This window comes from Triturus cristatus, chromosome 4_2, assembly GCF_964204655.1.
Source record: "Triturus cristatus chromosome 4_2, aTriCri1.1, whole genome shotgun sequence".
Lineage (NCBI taxonomy): Eukaryota > Metazoa > Chordata > Amphibia > Caudata > Salamandridae > Triturus > Triturus cristatus.
The window spans coordinates 351,833,433-351,856,671 of NC_140586.1; the positions used below are offsets into that span (position 1 = coordinate 351,833,433).

The window sequence follows — 23,239 nt, forward strand, 5'->3', positions numbered from 1 at the left end:
TTAATATAAGGTTTTAAGACTTTATTTACATTATAAATCATTTGTTGATGGTACCATACTCATTTTAGGAATTGTGGTGTGTTCTGAGGTGATTTTACCATGTGAAAAAGTCTTCTGCTAGGATATCATGAATCATGTTTGAGAGAAAACTATTTTCTCATGCTTTTCCCACAGAGGTTTGGAAGGTGATCTATAAGCTAAACTGAGAGCATATTTTCTGTAAATTCACATTATCTTTCTCAGTCATGTGAGAATGAAGTCTGACATTCTCAGTAAAACATGTTAATCCAACAAGGGCAGAGACTGTCAGTTGATTCCTTTGTGTTCTACTGCAGGTTCCCAGAGTGTTCTAAAGATCAACTAGAGCGTTAACAGTCCTACTTATGACACCTGAAGCCATCTTGATTGGAATAAACTGGAAGCACTTAAAACATTTAATTTGCAAAGGAACAAAATGAGGGGGTTCATTTTGCCATAGAAATTATGATTAGTGCTGCAGAAAGAAAAATTAGGGCACATTTTGACTTCTCAAATCCTCTTCTATTTCATTAACAAATTCTGACATGTAGACTGAAACATGCACTTTGAATACCAGCAGCAGACTTCCCTGGTGAGCAGTAGCTTTACTACAGTGATCTAATGAGCAACTAGAGTGCTAACATTCAGAATTTATGGCAAATGTGTGACACATCTGAAAGCCTTCTTGATGGAACCAAAGTAAAAAACTGAAAGTATTTCCTACTGAGGAGACTGCAGTAAATGAGGAAATTAGGAAACTTCATAGCAAATAAGTCTCTCAAGATGGTCACCAGAGACAAAAGAGCCCAAATGTAGCACAAATATCATCCAGATGTAGCCCACGTATAGCTCAATGACAGGATGTTCCAGAGTGTTCTTAAGAACAACTAGAGCGCTTACTGTCTTACTTATGACAAAAGTATGGCACACCTGAAGCCATCTTGATTGGAATAAACTGGTAACACTTAAAACATTTAATTTAAAAAGGAACACAATGAGGGGGTTCATTTTGCCATAGAAAGTATGATTAGTGCTGAAGAAAGAAAAATTAGGGCACATTTTGAGTGACTTCTCAAATCCTCTTCTATTTCATTAAAAAATTCTGACATGCAGACTGAAACATGCACTTTTAATACCAGCAGCAGACTTCCGTGGGGAGCAGTAGGTTTACTACAGTGATCTAATGAGCAACTAGAGTGCTAACATTCAGAATTTATGGCAAATGTGTGACATATCTGAATACCTTCTTGATGGAATCAAAGTAAAAAACAGAAAGCATTTCCTACTGAGGAGACTGCCGTAAATTAGGAAATTAGGAAACTTCATAACAAATCTCCCAAGATGTCCACCAGAGACAATAGAGCCCAAATGTAGCACAAATATCACCCAGAGGTAGCCCACATGTAGCTCAATGACAGAAGTGTGCAAAACACTTTTTATTTTTTGTGTTTTTGCAGTTTTATATAGTGCAGACTTGTCAGGTATTGGAGTGCTTTACATGAGCATTGGTTACATCACACAAGAACAAATTCATTTTGGTTGTAGACATGGGGAGATTAAGTGATTTGATCAGAATCACGGAATGTCGAGCTGAACCAGAAACTCCAACCTGTTTCCCCAGTTGCAAAGTCCGCAGCTCTGGAAGTAACACCACATCGTCTCCTCTAAGTGCAACATTTAATCAAGTGGTCAACTGAATAAAAAAACATAAAGATAACAAATAATTTAAAAGTACTTTGTCGCTATTTGAAAACTCAGAAAATATGTCCTTATTTTACTTTTTTAGAGCACTAACCATAATTTTGATGCAAATAAGACCCTCTCATATATGTAATTTCTAAAGGAAATGCTCTAGGTATTACAGTTTTGATTACATCAAGATGACGTTAGGCGTTCCACACTTTTGTAATAAATATAGAATGTTAGCAATCTAGTTGTTCATTAGGATACTGTTGAGAGGCAGAGGCCAGGGGCACAGACTCTGAAAATTGAAGGCAGGTAGGAGGGTGCAGAGGCAACAATTTGACCACACTGGGCAGGCAGGAAGGGCAGTGGCAGCACAACAAACTATGGAGGACAGTGGAAAGGGGGGCAGGGGCAACAAGCCAACAATACAATAGACCATTGTGGGCAGAAGGAAGAGGCAGTGGTAGTACAACCATACATGCCAACAGACCCGGTTCAGCCAAGAAACGTCCAATGTTTTTAAGCCCAAATGGGCTTTATTTGATCTGTCTCCTGTCTACAATCTCTTCTTTTTCAATGTGAGTCAAAGGGGAACATCAATATCCCAGTTTTTTTTCAAAATCTCCCTCTTACCAAGTTCAAAATGTTAGCAAGTATGGTACATTGGATCATGGAAGGCAGGAGAAATTGGGGTAGGGACATGGACTTGGATAACAGAGGACAGGAGGGACATGGAGAGGTGCATCAAACTGACCCTACAGGGCAGGCATCAGGGATGGCAGCAGTACAATACACCACACAGGGCATGCGGGACGGGAGTGCAGCACAACAATCCATAGAAAGCAATAGGGAGGGGACAGGACCATGCACATGGACAACAGAGAACAGAGGAGGAAGAGGCAATGGTAGCTAGCTGACCATAATGGACAGACAGGAGAGAAAGCTGCAGCATAACAGACCATAAAGGGCAGGAGGGATGGATCAGGGGCATTACAATGGAACAGACAAGCCAGGAGGGAGGGAATAGGGGTCTGCACATGGAAACAAAGGGCTGGGGCAAGGGGGCAGGGCAGGAGCAGCAAGATGACCATGGAGGTCAGGCAGGATGGGCACTAGAAGCAAGACACACCATGGAGAGCAACAGTGAGACTATGATGGCATACACACAGACCATGGAGGGAAGGTGGGAGGGGGTCAGGGGCAGCTAGCTGAGCACACGGGAAGTTGGGAGGGGCCGTGGCAGCACAGAAGACCATGCATGGCAAGCAGGAGGGTTTGTGGCAGCACAATGGCTATGATGGGCAAGAAGGAGGGTGCAGGGGCATGCACAAAGGACGATGGAGGATAGAAGGGAGTGTCAGGACCCGGGCACAGACAAGAGAGTTCAGGGGAAGGGGTCTCACAACAGACCACGCGGGGCAGGCAGGAGGAGCAGTTGCAGCACAACAGACCAGGGAGGGCAGAAGGGTGTGGCAGTAAAATGGACCATGGAGGACAGGAGGAAGGGGATAGGGGCATGGAATGTGGACAGGCAGGGTGGAGGTGGCAGGGACAGGTTACAGTCATCTGACAATGCTAGGCAGGTGGGAGGGGAGTGGCAGCTCAACAGAACACTCAGAGTAGATAGGAGTGGCAGGTCCAAGGAACATGGTGGGCAAAAAGGATGGAGCAGGGGCATGCACAAAGACTGCGGAGGGCATGGGGAAGGAGAATAAGGTCAGCAAGCTAATCACAGAGGCTAAGCAGGAGGTCAATGATGGGGCATAGAATTGGGCAATGGAGGGCAGGAGGAGTGGACTGGTACGTCATGCTAAATGGAGGGCAGTGGAAGCACATCAGACCATGCATGGCAGGAGGGAGGAGGCTAGTCCATGAATTCAGACAACAGAGGATAGGGAGGAGGTGGATGGGGCAGCAAGCTAACTGTTCAGAGAAGGCGGGAAGGCCAGTGGCGGAACAACGGCCAACCAGGGCTGTAATAAGGGAGCAGGGAAATGGACTTGGACAATGGATGGCTAGGAGGAGGGAAGGCAGGAGCAGCAAGCTTGGGTTGGGGCAGCACAATGCCAGGCCCTGCTTCCAACCCCCCACCATCCATTGTGATATGCATCTTACTTAACGTTAAAAAAAAACCTAGAAATTTGCTGAAAAAAAACAAAGATTACAGGGACGGTATAGTTAGACTCAGATTTCACTCATACACAACCAGTGAAATTCAGCAGTTATAGTTACCTGAGCTAACTATAACTTACGCCCCCGCAATGTACTGCTAATGACCTCAGATATTACATCATTCATGACATGGTCAGTTACATCACTCATGACATCACTCATGACATCTCAAATGAGCTGTGAATGGAATGGAACTATAATTGCTAGAACTTTATTTAGGGATAGTGTGTGTATATTAACACCCCTTTTTTTCCCTTTTCTTTCGTGTAAGAACCGTTATAATACGCAACATGCCTAGATCAATATGGCCGATAGCCTTTCAATTTAAAGTAATGTGTAGTCCATTGTTTATGTTGATGTTTGCAATTCTAAGTATGTTTATTATGAATAAGTCACGAGGACAAACATACAGGTATGGCGGTCACGGGGCAACATATACTGAAATGACATTGTGTGCATATTAACACTTGTTTTATTTTCTTTATTGTATCAATTTGTGAATTTTCAGATTGTGACCAGGCCAAAATGGCCTCCAGCTTTTTGGATTAAAGTAATATGTAGTCCTTTGTTAATGTTGGCAACTGGAGGCATTTGTACATTTAAATAAGAATGCTACAATGACATCTTGTATCGTTATCAAGGTTCGGACAAGCCGAAATGCGTGGATCACGTCCTTTCCAGATTAAATACTTCCAAACTACAAGCTGAGTGCTGATTCCATCCTTGTAAGAGTGAGAGGAGATTAAATACATATATATAAAATTCACTGAAAAAAACACAAGTTTCAGGGACATTATAGTTAGAAATTAGCATTTAAAAAACCTCAGAAATTCACAGAAAAAACCACAGGTTTCATGGACGTCATATTTAGTTGGACATTTCACTCGTACAAAACAAGAGAAATTCGTCCGTTATAGTTAGTTGTGCTACCTATAACTCGCGCCCCCGCAATGCACTGCTGATGACGTCACATATTACATCACTCATGACATGGTCCGTGACATCACTGATGACATCACTGATGACATCTCAAATGATATCACTGATGACATCATCTATGTGATCATCTGATGCACCTCCTCACACCCTAAAATACAGACTACCATTCTTGAAACCATAGACACACCAATACTAGTACAGCTACAATATTCTGTGCACTATGCATGCAGACCTCTAATCAGCTACATAGCATTGATACAGTCTTTTAAATACTCAGTTAGTACCTATACAGTCTAGGAATCCTTCTGTCTGTCCCATGCAATTCTCCATTCATACATCCAGCACTATCTACGTATCCTATCACTTCACCAATACCTACGCACTTATAAATTGAGCATGCACTCTCTTTGCAACACTGAAATTACTCCAGTTGTTAGTCATATACTTAAAGAATGGCCTAGCCACTAATACAAGTGCAGGTACAATATTTTGTACACTATGCATGCAGACCTTTAACCAGCTACATACTATTGATACGCTCTTCTAAATATCCAGTTAGTACCTCTGCAGTGTAGGAATCCTCCTGTCTGTCCCATGCATTTCTCCAATCACCCATCCAGCACTAGCTACTTATCCTATTACTCCACCAATACCTTAGCACTTATAATAACTGAAAAAAATGTTTAGCATTTTGTGATATGTACTACTGTCAAGGTAAGATTAAGTAATCCAAACACTATCAATGCACAACTACATTCAGCTGTGTACTATATATATAAACCTCTCACCAGCTACTTAGTAAAGTACTACCCATGCAACCTAGGAATCCTCCTGTCTGTCCCATGCACTTATCCAATCACCCATCCATCACTAGCTACGTATCCTATCACTCCGCAATACCTAAGCACTTATAAATTCAACATGAACTCTCTTTGCAGCACTGAAATTATTCTAGTTACTAGTCATGTACCTAAGGAATGGCCTGCCAGTAAAACTAGTACAGCTACAATATTCTGTGCACTATGCATGCAGACCTCTAATCAGCTACATAGCTTTGATACAGTCTTTTAAATACTCAGTACCTATGCAGTCTAGGAATCCTTCTGTCTGTCCCATGCACTTCTCCATTCAACCATCCAGCACTATCTACGTATCCTATCACTCTGCCAATACCTAAGCACTAATAAATTTAGCACGTACTTGCTTTGCAACACTGAAATTACTCTAGTTTTCAGTCATTTACTTAAGGAATGGCGTAGTCAAAAACACAAGTGCAGGTACAATATTTTGTACACTATGCATGCACACCTCCAACCAGCTACAAACTATTGATACGCTCTTCTAAATACCCAGTTAGTACCTACGCAGTGTAGGAATCCTCCTGTCTGTCCCATGCATTTCTCGAATCACCCATCCAGAACTATCTACTTCTCCTATTACTCCACCAATACCTAAGCACTAATAAATTCACTATACACTCGGTTTGTAATACTGTAATTATTCTAGTTACTAGTCATGAACTTATGGAATGTCCTAGTTGCTAACACAAGTACATCTATAATATTTTGTGCACTATCCAAGCAGACCTCTATCTAACTACATACTATTGATACACTCTTCTAAATACCCAGTTAGTACTCATGCAGTGTAGGAATCGTCCAGTCTGTCCCTTGCACTTCTTTAAACACTTGTATGTATGTATGTATTTATGTATGTATGTATGTATAGAATTTATAAAGTGCAGGAATCACCCCCATAGGGGTATCTCCGCACTAGCATAGAGAACAGAACAGGCTGACATAGCTTTACATAGCTCACTTCTTAAATAATTCCGTCTTCAGGAGTTTTCTGAAGTGCATCAAGCTAGAGCATTTCCGAAGGTCCTCTGGCAGGGAGTTCCAGTGTTTAGAGGCCAGGAAGGCAACTGTTTTGCCTCCAGTTCGACTTTTCTTAAAACGTAGAACCACCAGCAATCCTTTATTTTCTCACCTAAGATTCCAGTTCGGGCGATACAACTTAAACTTATCTGCCATATAACTAGGACATTTGCCAAAGACGGCTCTATGAGCAAAGCAACAGAGCTAAAACTTTATTCTCTGGCGAATAGGAAGCCAATGAAGCGACTTCAGAAGTGGCCCAGAGGTGGTGCGAGGTGGTTTATTGAGGACTAAGCGCGCGGCCACATTTTGAACAACCTGTAATCTGCTAAGAAGAGCCTCATTTGCAGATGCTAATAAGGCATTACAATAGTCAAGGCGACCAATTATCAGAGCCTGAACTAAGGTTTTACATAGTGTCAGAGGCAACCAAATGAACACTCTGCGCAGAAGGCTCAAAGTGCGGTAACAGGTCCCAACAGTGGTCATAACTTGATCTTTCATTGATAACCGTATATCCAACTGAACTCCTAAATTTTTTGCCACTAAAGTAGGAGAAGGAGCGGGGCCCAACACCGCCGGCCACCATGCAGGTGACCAGGAGGTAAGTGCAGGACCAAATAACAAGATTTCAGTTTTGGCCGCATTCAACTGCAGGAAGTGACCCGTCATCCATTCTGCTATAGCAGTCATGCCTTCCGCAAAACGCTGATCAACTAACTCCCTATCTTTATCAAAAGATAGGAGTAATTGGGTATCGTCTGCATAAGAAAATGGCACAAAGCCAAACTTTCGAATAATATTAGCAAGGGGGGCCACATAGATATTAAATAAAGTCGGGCTTAAACACGAGCCCTGGGGCACCCCCTTACTAAGCTTCACAGTACGTGAGCGGAGTGGGCCCAGATTAATAGTTTGTGAACGCTGGTCCAAAAAACTAATAGGCCATTTAAGTGCCAACTCCTGTAGACCGCTCTCTCTTAACCGAAGTATCAATTTCTGATGGCAGACCGTGTCAAAGGCTGCGGTTAAGTCCAATAGGACCAGCATCACTCCTTTATTCTCATCTAAGGCCATTTTAATATAATCCGTAACCCTAATAAGGGTTGTAGAATGGTTAGATCTAAATCCGGACTGTGATGGGTCAAGAATGCCATTGATTTCCAAATATTCCGTTAACTGCGTGTTAACATGGCTCTCTGCCATCTTACCCAGTAAAGGAAGAAGCAAAATGGGACGGCAGTTGGAGAGCACTTCAGTGGACACCTGATCTTTCTTCTTAATGGGAATTATTTGGGCGGCCTTCCAGTCTGAGGGCACACTGCCTTCATATAATGATGAGTTTAGAATCTCAGCAATAGGAGCAGCCAGAGAAGAGGCTAAGAGAGCGAATTTATGTGCAGGCATAATATCCAGAGGCGAACCAGATTTAGCCTTTTTTAACATAGCTTCCACTTGTGAAACGTCCATATATCTAAATCGTTTCAACCCATCTCCTGAGTCCAATCGCAGTACTAAATCTGAATTGACCAAAGGCCCCTGATTCCTCCCCTGAAGGAATTGTTTATAGATCAAGGTGATTTTATCATCAAAATATGAAGCTAGATTATCACACAGCCCCTGCGAATGAATGTTCACCTGCACACATGCCTTTGGATGAGTAAAGGTTTTAAGAATTTTGTAAAGATATTTTGATGTATTGCCTGCCTGATCCAATTTGGTTATAAAATGGACTTTGAGTGCTTTTTAAATATTTTTATGATAGTTAGCAAGGGCCAGTTTAAATCTTAGTTTGTCAGTCTCCAGCTGGGATTTGCGGCAAGACTTTTCCATGTTTTTACACCTGGACTTTTCACAGCGCAATACATCCGTGTACCATTCTTCACTTATCTTTTTTCTCCTGGTATTACCAAGGTGGTTTGTCATAGGTGCCAATATATCAATCACCGCACTTATTATTGAAAATCTTAAGTTTTGTAGAGCTGTCCATGCACTCACTAAACATAGGGGAAGTATAGATGTTATTAAAGGATTCAAGTGTGATCTTACGCCATTGTCTTTGTGGACCTATCGCAGAACGTTCCATCAATAAAGTCTAGATTTACTAAAAATTTTGAAAGGAATCATGAAGTGATCTGACCATATTAATGGATAAGTGGGATCAGCAACAGTATGTGGAGATATAGAAAATATGATATCAATTGTGTGACCCGCTGAATGTGTGGGCCCAGAATTAATTTTAGTTATGATTTTGTCTGTGAATTTCTAAGGTTTTTTAAATGCTAATTTCTAACTATAACGTCTCTGAAACCTATGGTTTTTTTCAGTGAATTTCAAAGCTTTTTTAAGTGCTAATTTCTAACTATAACATCTCTGAAACCTATGTTTTTTTCAGTGAATATATATATATATATATATATATATATATATATATATATATATGTGTATATATATATATATATCTATAAATTCACTGAAAAAACCATAGGTTTCAGGGATGTTATAGTTAGCTGGACTTTTCACTTGTACAAAACCATTGAAATTCCCCCGTTATAGTTAGTTCAGCTAACTATATCTCGCGCGCCCGCAATGCACTGCTGATGACGTCACATATTACATCACTCATGACATGGTCAGTGACATCACTCATGACATCACTGATGACATCTCAAATGACATCACTGATGACATCATCCAGTGAATGTGTGTTTTTCTGAAAATTAAATATGTTTTATATATGTATATCTCAAGGTCGATGGAAGAATAAATGGGTATATAAGTGTCTAAATGGATGATTTGTTTTTGAAAAATTGATTGTGTAACTGACTGATTAAGTGTATCATAGTGAATACATGGCTTAGTGAGCAATGTTTAAATATGTAAATATCTGTATCAGTCTCTCACTTTTTGTATAAGTGGCTGCATGGGTTGGTGAGTAGCTACATGGGTGTCTATATAGGTTATTAGTTGGTTTTTTGAGTATCAGTCTGAGTGTTTGCATGGTTCGGTGGGGGGTATTACGCAGTGCATAGGTGCATGAATGAGTGACTCACTGTTTGTATGTGTTGAAGACAGCATGTGTGCAGGACTGTATGGGTGGATGAGTGTGTGTATGGGTGTGTTAGTGAGTGAATGACTGTCTCAATAGTGTCTTTATGAGTAACTACATATGTTTTAAACTAGTTTATGTGACTATTGGTGTATATAAGTGAGTATATTTGAGAGTGAGAGATTGAAAGAGTTCCTGTATGAATAAGTATGTGTTTCTATAAGTGATTGTTTAAAAGACTAAGTATGTGTAAGTTTCCCTAGAAGTAAGTGTGGTGGTGTGTGTATCACTGTATATGCAAGTAAATGTATGTTTTATTCTTTATTAGCATGAGTGACTATGTGTGTGAGTAACTCTATGGATGAGTGGCATTGTGTAACAGGATGTATAGGTGTATGAGTACATATGATGAGTGAGTACATGTATGAGTATGAGTAACTGTATAGGACTGTTGGTGAATGAGTGGATGTGTATGTGGATCTTAGAATTACTGAAGAGGTTGTTGTAACTGGTATTGGTATGTCCATTGTTTTGAAAATGTTAGTCTCTATTTTTGAATGTGTGTATCAAAGGTTATATTAGGGTGAGAGGAGGTCTGCCACTCTATCACAAGGATGATGTCATCAGTGATGTAATCAGTGATGTCATTTGAGATGTCATCAGTGATGTCATGAGTGATGTCACTGACCATGTCATGAGTGATGTAATATGTGACGTCATCAGCAGTGCATTGCGGGCGCGCGAGATATAGTTAGCTGAACTAACTATAAAGGGGGAATTTCAATGGTTTTGTACAAGTGACAAGTCCAGCTAACTATAACACCCCTGAAACCTATGGTTTTTTCAGTTAATATCTGAGGTTTTTTAAATGATAATTCCTAACTATAACGTGCCTGAAACCTATGGTTTGTTCTGTGAATTTCAAAGGTTTTTTAAATGCTAATTTCTAACTATGCCTACAGAGATAGGACATGTGAAGAAAGAAGAAAAAATGCACAGAAAGAAAAAAACAGAAGTGCAGAAAGAAGCAACAGAAGTCCTCAAAGACGAAGAAAAGTGCAGGAAGAAGGATAACGTGCAGAAAGAACAAAAAGAAGAGCAGAAAGAATCCTTGTTGCAAAATCATCCTGTACCCTCAACTTTTTCAGACGGATACTGGTGGTAACTGAGTCTGACTAACCAGTCCTAGAGCCAGTGCTATGTTAAAAGACACTTAGAATACAGTGAAAACACCTACATACACTAGGGAACATTATGCGTTGGGGTCCCCCTGTGATTAGCATGACATCCTCTGTAAGCCCCTAGTATATAATAGGGCAGGGGGATTAAAACTACCTCTTAAAACAGGCCACAGGGCGTTTTTGCACACGTTAACTCAGGCCCCGTCCCCTCCCTTCACCACTGTGTAAACACGCCCTGTGTCCGTTTTTAGTTGGGAGATTAAGTTCATTTGAATCCTGAGGGTCCCTAGGGTCCAACTAGCCCACTAGGTACCTCCAGTAAGTGCCACAGAGCTGCATTGCATAGAGGTGTAAAAAGTGGCACGGCCTGGACCACCTCTCTGCAATGCAGCTCAGTGGCGCTTACTGGAAGCACTTGGTGGGCTAGTTAGCCCCCAGGGGCCCTCAGTATTGAAGGGAAATTATATCCCCAATTTAAAACGTGCCATAGTGCGTGTTTGCACACGTCACCTCAGGGCCCGTCCCCTCCCTTTACCACTGTGTAAACTCGCCCTGTGGCTGTTCTAAGTTGAGAGATTAAGTCCCCTTGAATCCTAAGGGTCCCTAGGGTCAAACTAGACCACTAGGTACCTCCAGTAAGCGCCACAGAGCTGCGTTGCAGAGAGGTGTAAAAAGGGGCTTGGCCTCAGAACACCTGTCTGCAGCGCAGCTCCCTGGCGCATACTGGAGATGCCTGTTGGGCTAGTTGGCCCTAAGGGACCCTCAGTATTGAAGAGGAATTAATTCCCCAACTTACAACTCACCAGGGGGCGCGTTTGCAGAGTGCTGCAAGGAGGGGGCGTGGCCTCCGGCACGATGCCAGTCTTTTATTTATATAATTTTTTTAAGAAGGGGGGCTGTGTGGTTCCCCTTCTTATTCTAATTTATTGGCCCTGATGACCCCATCCCCCAGGGCCTGTCTCCTAATTATATTTTTTTGACCCCAATCCCCAGGCCCGGCCACTGTTTTTTATTATTTTTAAAAAATATATATTTATAGACACACCTAGGACATGCTGGACAAACCGTACGTACCTATCACCATGACGATTTGCGTGATATTCATTAAAAGGCGACTATGCATACAATGAATCCACGTGGAATGTTTTTACACCACTAGTGAAGCTCTGACATGTCTGATGCCCTACTGTGCCTAATCCCGGTAGACACCCTTGTCGTTTATTTATACAAACATGGGTAGCTATTGACGGGCACATTTAATACACATGCACATTAAGCCATTCAAAGGGGATTCGACAAAAATTCGACCAAAACTATGCAAGAAACCCCCCTCACGGTTAATAAAACACACATCCACTGCCGGATGTGTAATACTTTTTATTTTACTCTCTGGAAAGGGGACGAACATCACTTGAGAGTCACAGCACGCTCCTGGCAGAGACCAATGCTGTGTTACACCCACCATTGCCTGCCGAGTGCCACACACCTCTGTGTTGTATTCCACCAGCTAGTGCATATGCTATGACACTCTCTAGCCCATGTGCACTGTAACACCACCCCGTGAATATGTCATGCCGCACTTGTCTTCGCACGGGTTATATTGCCCCATCTAACGTGCCTTCCTCAATGCCTATGTTATAACGCACAGTGCTATGCCATAAATATTACAATCTGGGATCCATATCTTTGTCACAGTGCATATGCAACGTTACACTCCCCAGCACATATTTTATATTACAACTTTAGAGACTAGTTAGGTTACACAACACTGCCCTGTGCATATTACACTCCAAGGCGCATATCGCATAGCACGCACTAGTGCCTGTGCTATCTCGCGCTCTCCAATGAATCTGTCATTGCGCACAATGTATTGCATATTATATTTCACGCCCGGTTCATCTTATATCACACTTTTTGGTGCATAGTTTATACCATACACTATATCTAGTTTTCATTTTCAATCGTGCTCTCAGGACTATGTTCTATATAACACTGTGTTCACCTACCCTTTTCACGGGCATTACATTGCGATAGGGGGTGGAGGGTCAGGGGGTGTTTCTGCCAAGTGAGCCCGGAGTCACAGTCACAAACGTCCTCTTCTTCCTAAATAAAAGTGAGATTATGCTGCATACTTGTTCATATTTTAAGTAGTTCGCACAGACACACGTTTTAAAAACAATAAAGTTCCTAATACCCGCCTTCTCTGAACAGTTAGCTTGCTGCCCCATCCCCCTCCTCCCTATCCTCTGTTGTGTGAATCCATGGACTAGCCTCCTCCCTCCTGCCATGCATGGTCTGATGTGCTGCCACTGCCCTCAATTTAGTATGATGTACCAGTCCACCCCTCCTGCCCTCCATTGCCCAATTCTATGCCCCATCATTGACCTCCTGCTTAAACTCTGTGCTTAGCTTGCTGCCCCTATTCTCCTCCCCCCTGCCCTCTGATGTATTTGTGCATGCCCCTGCTCCATCCTTTTTGCCCACCATGTTCCATGGACCTGCCACTCCTATCTACTTTGAGTGTTCTGTTGAGCTGCCACTCCCCTCCCACCTGCCTAGCATTGTCAGATGACTGTAACCTGTCCCTGCCACCTCCACCCTGCCTGTCCACATGCCATGCCCCTATCCTCTTCCTCCTGTCCTACATGGTCCATTGTACTGCCACACCCTTCTGCCCTCCCTGGTCTGTTGTGCTGCAACTGCTCCTCCTGCCTGCCCCGTGCGGTCTGTTGTGAGGCCCCTTCCCCTGAACTTTCTTTTCTGTGCACAGGTCCTGACCCTCCCTTCTATCCTCCATCGTCCTTTGTGCATGCCCCTGCACCCTCCTTCTTGCCCATCATAGCCATTGTGCTGCCACTAACCCTCCCACTTGCCATGCATGGTCTTCTGTGCTGCCATGGCCCCTCCCACCTTCCCTGTGTGGTCAGTTAACTGCCCCTGACCCCCTCCCACCTTCCCTCCATGGTCTGTGTGTATGCCATCACAGTCTCACTGTTGCTCTTCACGGCGTGTCTTGCTTCTAGTGCCCATCCTGCCTGACCCCCATGGCTATCTTGCTGCTCCTGCCCTACCCCCTTGCCCCCAGCCCTCTGTTTACATGTGCAGACCCCTACTCCCTCCCTCCTGGCTTGTCTGTTCCATTGTAATGCCCCTGATCCGTCCCTCCTGCCCTTTATGGTCTGTTATGCTGCAGCTTTCTCTCCTGTCTGTCCATTATGGTCAGCTAGCTACCATTGCCTCTTGCCCCTCTGTTCTCGGTTGTCCATGTGCATGGTCCTGTCCCCTCCCTCTTGCTTTCTATGGATTGTTGTGCTGCACTCCCGTCCCGCATGCCCCGTGTGGTGTATTGTGCTGCTGCAAACCCTGATGCCTGCCCTGCAGGGTCAGTTTGGTGCACCTCTCCATGTCCCTCCTGTCCTCTGTTATCCAAGTCCATGTCCCTACCCCATTTCCTTCCATGATCCAATGTACCATACTTGCGAACATTTTGAACTTGGTAAGAGGGAGATTTTGAAAAAAAACTGGGGTATTGATTTTCCCCTTTGAGTTACATTGAAAAAGAGGAGATTGTAGACAGGAGACAGATCAAATAAAGCCCATTTGAGCTTAAAAACATTGGACGTTTCCTGGCTGAATCAGGTCTGTTGGCATGTATGGTTGTACTACCATTGCCTCTTCCTTCTGCCCACAATGGTCTATTACATTGCCACAGCCTCTCTTGCAAGTCCTGTATTGTTGGTTTGTTGCCCCTGCCCCCCTTTCCACTGCCCTCCATAGTCTGTTGTGCTGCCACGCCCCTTCCTGCCTGCTCAGTGTGGTTACATTGTTGCCTTTGCACCCTCCTACCTGCCTTCAATTTTCAGAGTCCGTGCCCCTGGCCTCAGCTTCTCAACAGAATCCTAATGAACAACTAGATTGCTAACATTCTATATTTATTACAAAAGTGTGGAACGCCTGACGTCATCTTGATGTAATCAAAACTGTAATACCTAGAGCATTTCCTTTAGAAATTACATATATGAGAGGGTCTTATTGGCATCAAAATTATGGTTAGTGCTCTAAAAGACTAAAATAAGGACATATTTTCTGAGTTTTCAAATAGCGACAAAGCACTTTTAAATTATTTGTTATCTTTATGTTTTTTTATCCAGTTGACCACTTGATTAAATGTTGCACTTAGGGGAGAGGATGTGGTGTTACTTCCAGAACTGCAGACTTTGCAACTGGGGAACCAGGTTGGAGTTTTTGCTTCAGCTCGACATTCTGTGATTCTGGTCAAATCACTTAGTCTCCCTATGTCTACAACCAAAATTAATTTGTTCTTGTGTGATGTAACCAATGCTCATGTAAAGCAGTCCAATACCTGACAAGTCTGCACTATATAACACGGCAAAAACACAAAATAATAAGTGTTTTGCACACTTCTGTCATTGGGCTATATTTGGGCTACATCTGGGTGATTTTGGGCTACATTTGGGCTCTTTTGTCTCCGGTGGCCATCTTGGGAGATTTATTTGTTATGAAGTTTCCTAATTTCCTCATGTACTGCAGTCTCCTCAGTAGGAAATGCTTTCAGTTTTTTACTTTGATTCCATCATGAAGGTATTCAGATATGTCACACATTTGCCATAAATTCTGAAAGTTAGCACTCTAGTTGCTCATTAGATCACTGTAGTAAAACTACTGTTCACCATGGAAGTCTGCTCCTGGTATTAAAAGTGCATATTTCAGTCTGCATGTCAGAAGTTTTTAATGAAATAAAAGAGGATTTGAGAAGTCACTCAAAATGTGTGCTCATTTTCTTTCTTCAGCATTAATCATAATTTCTATTGCAAAATGAACCCCCTCATTGTGTTCCTTTTTAAATTAAATGTTTCAAGTGTTACCAGTTTATTCCAATCAAGATGGCTTCAGGTGTGCCATACTTTTGTCATAATGAAGATAGTAAGCGCTCTAGTTGTTTTTAAGAACACTCTGGGACATTCTGTCATTGGGCTATACTTGGGCTACATCTGGGTGATATTTGGGCTACATTTGGGCACTTTTGTCTCTGGTGGCCATCTTGGGAGACTTATTTGTTATGAAGTTTCCTAATTTCCTCATTTACTGCAGTCTCCTCAGTAGGAAATACTTTCAGTTTTTTACTTTGATTCCATCAAGAAGGCATTCAGACGTGTCACACATTTGCCATAAATTCAGAATGTTAGCACTCTTTTTGCTCATTAAATCACTGTAGTAAAACTACTGCTCACCAGGGAAAACTACTGCTGGTATTGAAAGTGCATGTTTCAGTCTGCATGTCAGAATTTTTTAATGAAATAGAAGAGGATTTGAGAAGTCACTCAAAATGGGCCTAATTTTTCTTTCTGCAGCACTAATCATACCTTTTATGGAAAAATGAACCCCCTCATTCTGTTCCTTTTTAAATTAAATGTTTTAAGAGTTAGCACTTTAATCCAAGCAAGATGGCTTCAGGTGTGCCATACGTTTATCATAAGTAGGACTGTTAGCGCTCTAGTTGTTCTTTGGAACACTCTGGGAAGCTGCAGTAGAACACAAAGGAATCAACTGACAGCCTCTGCCCTTGTTGGATGTACATGTTTTACTGAGAATGTCAGACTTCATTCTCACATGACTGAGAAAGATAATGTGAATTTACAGAAAATAAGCTCTCAGTTTAGCTTATAGATCACCTTCCAAACCTCTGTGGGAAAAGCATGAGAAAATATTTTTCTCACAATCATGATATCCCAGCAGAAGGCTTTTTCACATGGTGAAATCACCTTAGAACATACCACAATTCCTAAAATGAGTATGGCACCATCAACAAATGATTTATAATGTAACTAAAGTCTTAAAACCTTCTATTAACTGCAATGCTTTTTAATGAGGTGCTATCATGTATATTGGTCCCAAGATGGCTGCCAACACTTCTTGGATGAAGTGCTGACAGCCAATCAGATCTCAGGATGAGATGTGTGGTTAGGCTCCGCCCACATATATATATGATTTTACTTTTGATTTTCTCAGGAGCTACTGAACAGATTGACACCAGACCTGCAAAAGGCACTTCCCTGACCTGAGGACTACCTGTCTGCCAAATTTCAAGTAATTCTGTTCAGCCGTTCGGGCTGTACCTTGGACTAAAGGTCCCTATGGAAAATTGCATGGGGAAAACGCGTTTTGGGACCCCCTTTTTTCTTAGCCCCCGCTTGATAAATCCCCCCGAGACTTTCAGGGTAGGAGCGGAGCGGAGCGCCCCACCTATTTTGAAAATTTCGCGAGGATTCGTCAACGGGCGCCAAAGTTATTCCAAATAGAATGTTGCGGATTTCCTATGGAAACACGGTCCTAACTATATCTCTACTGGCGACCGCCAGTAGATAATATATATATATATATGTACATATATATATATATATATCCTATATATATATCCCAAGTAACAATGTTTATTTTAAGAGTTATATATTGTATCTTAAATTAAAAGGGTTATTCAAAGATGTAATATATTTGAAGCAAAGTGGTTTACCTACCGTTTCTTAGACTGGAGTGGGAAAATAAACCTTACTCTTCCAAAGCCATACTGGAGTAGGAAGTGTAAAGTTAACCCCTCCGAAACCCAATGCTTTCACTACTGTTGCACAGGCTGTAGTGGTAATAGTAACTTTAACCCATCCGAAGTCCAACGCTTTTCCTACTGTTGCACAGGTTGGAGTGGGAATAGTGAATTTAACTCCTCCAAAGTCCAACGCTTCCCCTTCTGTTGCACAGACTTGAGTGGGAATAATAAATATTTTCCCTCTAAAGTCCAATGCTTTCCCTACTGTTGCACAGACTGGATTGGGAAGAGCAAATCTTACCTCTCCAAAGTCCTTCGCTTTCCCTACTGTTGCACAGATTGGAATGGGAATAGAGAATTTAACCCCGCCGAAGTCCAACGCTTCCCTTGTTGCTGCACAGACTTCAGTGGGAATAGTAAATTTAACCAATCTGAAGTCCAATGCTTTCTCTAATGTTGCACAGACTGGAGTGGGAATAGTAAATCTTATCCCTCGGAAGTCCAACGCTTTCCCAACTGCTGCCCAGACTGGAGTGGGAATGGTAAGCCTAACTCCTCCGAAATCTAATGCTTTTCATATTGTTGCACAGACTGAAGTGGGAATAGTAAATTGAACCCCTCCGAAGTCCAACAGTTTCCCTCCTGTTGTCCTGGTTGCAGTGAGAATAGTAAATCTAATCCCTCTAAAATCCAACACTTTCCTACTGTTGCTTGCACTGTTTGGAATGGGAATAATATATTTAACCCCTCTGAAGTCCTACATTGTATCTTCTGTTGCACAAACTGGAGTGGGAATAATGTATATATTATTCCCAGACGCCAATATATTTCTCAATATTGGTTAAGTATATTTATTATTAATATTTTTATAACTTTAATTATATACCATTTGTTTATATTTTTATTTGTTTTTCGATATTTATATTTTTTTTGTAAAAGTGTTTTTTTGAGTTTTTAATTTTTTTAATTGTATTTGTTTGGTAATTAATTTAATGTTATTGAATTGAATCCTTAATGTTTCATACATATATATATATGTATATATCCACCAACAAGCTCGCAAACTTCTTCGCAAGCACGAGCCACGCCAATCCAATTTGGTCAAAATATGTTTATTTTCAGGGCAAACAAACAGACGCGTTTCGAGCTATCCAGCTCTTGGTATACATAAATACATACATATATATATATATATATATTACATTTTGAGAATTAAACAAAACAATTAACATTGTAAAATATAGTTTTTTTTAATAATTGTGATTCATCCTCATATATATATATATGATATATATATATAGATATATAGATATATAGATATATAAACATACACATATATGTGTGTTCATATTAATATATATTGATATACAGTATTAAATATTAGTGAGATTTATTTCATTAACATTGTATTAATGGTATAAATTAAATATTTAAGATTTACTGCTTCAAACTCTCTCTCTCATATATATATAAAGAAAAATATGTTTTAATTTTGTTTAACAATATTAGTGTGAAACTATTTTTTTGTTTTGATATTTTTGTACTTATCATTATAAGTATAGGGACACAATATTTTTGTCAACAATATTTTTGACATGATATTTGTGTTACACTATATTGTTGGCTGTGTGTCAATGGTCCCATTCGGCCCATGGAGCAATGGTCTCTAAGGCCTTACCTTGGAGGGCATTCTGAAGGCAGCAGATTTGTCGTCCAACTCCACTTTTAAAAAGGTCTATTTTAAGCCTTGTGTGCATATGGCTTCAGTGGTCGTAAGTAAGATTTAAACAAAAATATTCTGAACCTCTGGTCCTGACATTGAATTAAAATAGTCCTGGCTACTGTGAGGGAAAGTTTCAATTCTATTGAGGAGACAGAGTCGAAGATTATCCCACCCAGGATGAACTTGCAAATTATTCCTACCTCTATCTCCCAGTGTTGAGTTCCAGGTTGGGTAAGGTCAGTGGTGACTGGCATCTACGGAGAGGGACGGTGAACGTGTGCGCGCAAATAAAATAGAAATAAAATAAACACTTAACCGAACTTGAGAGGACCTCCTTCTCTGGATGTCCACCAGGAAACCCCCTTGACCAATCCTGACGCTGCTCACCAGCATGAGAGCAGCACCCTGATTGGAGGGAGTGACCTCACTCAGCGCTCCACAGCACTCTGGAGGCTTGCACTTACTCTAACCCAGCTGTTTAAAAACAGCTGGGTTAGAGATGTTTGAAGTGCGCATACGTTGCTGGCCATCGCAAGACGGCCATCCAAAGAGACATGCGCACTTTAAACAGTGTATAGACAGCCCACCATCCTCCCTACTGCTGTCACTCAGCAGGCCCCACCCCGTCCTGACGCTCTGTTCGGGACAATCAGAAGAAAAATTAAATTGTAATGAATTACCATTTTATTTTTCCTCTTGGGGACATTTAAGTGGGGCGAATCTCCTCCACTCCAATGGAGGAGCTGCCCCTCGGTAAGGTGTAGTTTTTATTGTAACACTGTTTACTTACCAAAGGGGGAAAGGGTTGTGACTGCTCCTGTTTGTTCCCATAGTCTGATGATTATGAAACTTATTGCTCTTGGATTTATTGTAGTGAAATGAGTTTTGATTATGTTGTATTCTTCACGCTGACCATAAACAAGAATTTCAGTGACGAAGATTCCATAGCTGACTTTATCACACAAAGAAAGAGGGATTGCTGTTCTTTGGGGATTTTGTCATATGGTGCCTAACTACTGGATTGGTTGACCTTGCAAACTTCTGCTTGGACTCAAGAGTTTAATGTTTTGCTCTTTCGTATATGTTGAGCTGCTGAGCTATTTAAAAAGAACGTTTTAAGCATAATCCTCACCTCCGTGTTCTTAATAGGACTGAAACTTTCCTTCACTGTAGCTAAGAAATAAGACTAATGATCTTTGCATCTAGAAGAGCATAAACACGTTGTGCCTCTTTTTTTTCCTACATGAATTGATGTGACCATCCTTGGCATACATATCTTTTTTTAAAGATTATCCATTGTGGATAACAGAGCAAACTTTTAAACAATTTCAGCTTTTTTGGATCTAGCAATTACATGGTGTGTATAGATACTGTATTGCCCAAGTAATAGGACATAATTTGACCAGCCGAGGCCGCTGCAGGTAAGAGCGGCGGGGTGGTGGGGCCAGCTGGGGGGCGATTTCGGGTGACGACCACGAGGGAAAATTAATTATTTATTTAATTTTCTCTCGTGGTCGTCTCTCGAAATCCCACCCAGCCGGCTCCACAGCTCTTACCTGCAGCAGCCGCGGCTGGATTGTTTTCGTGTTTTTTTCCCATTATTTTAATTGTTGTGTGCTGTATGTTATTCACATCACTGTTTTATGATGCTGGATTTTAATGTCTGTGTGGTTTTATGTAACATTTATATAAACTAACTTAAAATATAAGTGAGCAGGGTGTTTTTAATGGTATCAAAACTACTATCTGAGAACAGTCTCTCCTTTTGCAAGGGAAAACAAACGGAATGTTCATAAAACAGTAATGCCAAAGAAAGGGCTCTCCTTCTGGCAAGCAGCCTACATTGATCAACATAAGCATGCCCTTACTTACAGGGTCACTCCTCCCTCACATCTTTCAGAAGACATCTACTGGCTTAATTGCTGCCTTTGTATCCTGGAGACCTGTGTTTGCTGCTAGGTAAAAATCATGATGGTGTAACAGAAAATATGTAAAACCCCACTTGGTGTGCAATCCTGCATTGGCACCAAACTATCTATTGATGTAAGGAGCTCCTTTGCTCCCTATCTATGTGGTCACTACATACAAATTAAATATAGATACATGCCTGGAGTGCCGGACTGAGAGCACAAAGCAGCTCTGGCAATTCTATTGGACCAGCCCCCCCCCCCCCAACCACCCCCGAAGCTCGGGGGTAGGGGTGGGCGAAGGTGCTAGTGTGAAGCACAGCTGCTTAGCTAAACTGCTGTAAAACCGGCCCCCACCGCTCCAAAACTGGCCCCCACCCTTCCAGCCCCCCCGGGAAATGCCTCATGCCCACTACGGCCAGTCCGGCATGCATGCATGCACAAAACTCTTGTTTCCCTCTGTGGCTACTGTCAGGCTGCAATAAGCGCTCTGCTGACCACATTCAAGCTATAAAGACACACACTCTGGAGGACCATACTAACTCGTAGCCTCCTCAGTACATCCTTGTCGCCAACTCTGAAATGACTTTCTTGAAATCGTATGAGTTGAGCAAGATTTGGTATTTGAGACAGGGTCTGAAATCTCCACCGATTCTGTATTTGATCTATAACTGGGCATTGTTTAGAGCAAATGAATACTATTTCGTCATTGTGTTTTATAAATCAAAAACCATTGCCTAGGGACTTTCAGATCCAAGTTTAGTGGCCCAAGGCATGGTTGCCAGTAGGAGGATATAGTCCACTGAGACTTGACTAGCCAAACTGGGCATCAGCTTTTTCATTTGGCAAAACATGTCTTTTTGTTTGTGAAGGAGCAAACTAGGGTGCAACTGATGTAAAAACCTAGCAAGACGCTATATCTGAGACATCTAAGCTGCCTTAGATGTGGTTCAGTGCAGGCGGGTGCCTTTGGCAAACGTTTTCTTATTTATGTTATTTTCAAAGAACAAAGAGGTACAGCAGGAGCAACACAAGAGAACAGGAGAGCTGCATACCATGCTCTTTTACAAAGATCGGTAGTCCGTCAACTCATTAGGTTTGACCTCTTCTCTTTGCTTATGTACCTGAAGTATACGCAATTCTCAAGACAGGCACAAAGCAACCAACCCAAGAAAATACATTTCCCCGGCAACTACATGTTTAAGTCACTTCTGCTTCTAACTCTTGTTTTCCCTGTCTTCAGCAGCTGCAGGTAAGAGCAGTGGGGCCAGGTGAGGGGGGATTCCGAGAGACAACCACAAGGGAAAATGAATTAATTGATGTGGGAGACTGCTGTGAGACTCTCATTTGAGTCCTGATGGGATTGCCCGAGTGAAGTGTTTAGGATTGGGTTCATGGTCTGAAGGTCTAGTAGGAAAGCCATCCTCTGGTGCCAGTGTTCCTGCAGTCAGCATTCATTTATCTTAGATTGGGTCAACTTGGTGGACCTGAGCAACTGAAATCCTTTAGTTAAAATCTAATCTTTCACAGTCTCCTCTCAAGGGTGATTCATTCTTCTGAGGCTGTCATTGAGAAGGGTTCACCTTTACTCTTGAGCAAGACTACTTCCTTAGAGGACTTTTCAGAGTGAGAAACACACTGCGTGAATCCCTGAAAGAAGATCTCTGGGAGTAGTGAGGGTAGATTGAGGAGAAGGAACCTGCAAAGACATTTAGCAGTGACTGCTTGGTACGAGGGTGCTCCAGAGACAATGGACTATTTCAGAGACACCAGGAACCTTCAGCCAAAGAAGAAGCTCACAGTAAGAGTGGACACCCTTCCTAGCCACTTCATTGCCCAGCTACTCACAACCTGTCAATACATGGGCCATGGAAAATCTTGTGTTGGTAGGAATAAAGGGGCATGGAGAGAACACCCGTTCCATGTTTCCCAAACACATATTTCAAGCCTACAGAACACCAGTGGGCACCACTTGGGAAGATGATATATAGGGGTCTGTAGCTATTTTTGAATATCCATCTTTTCAGAAGATGGAGAACCATTCTAAAACTTAGCCAGACATCTCAAAGAAGGTGAGAGGTCAGACAGAATATAATTGTTGGCTATATAGAATACTTATAGGCAA

General features: G+C 41.9%; 1 protein-coding gene across 1 annotated transcript in view; it reads right to left on the reverse strand.

Moving 5' to 3' along the window:
• CACNA1E (calcium voltage-gated channel subunit alpha1 E) overlaps positions 1–23,239 on the reverse strand; it is a 1,399,715-nt gene that overhangs the window by 829,426 nt on the left and 547,050 nt on the right. The window lies entirely within an intron of this gene.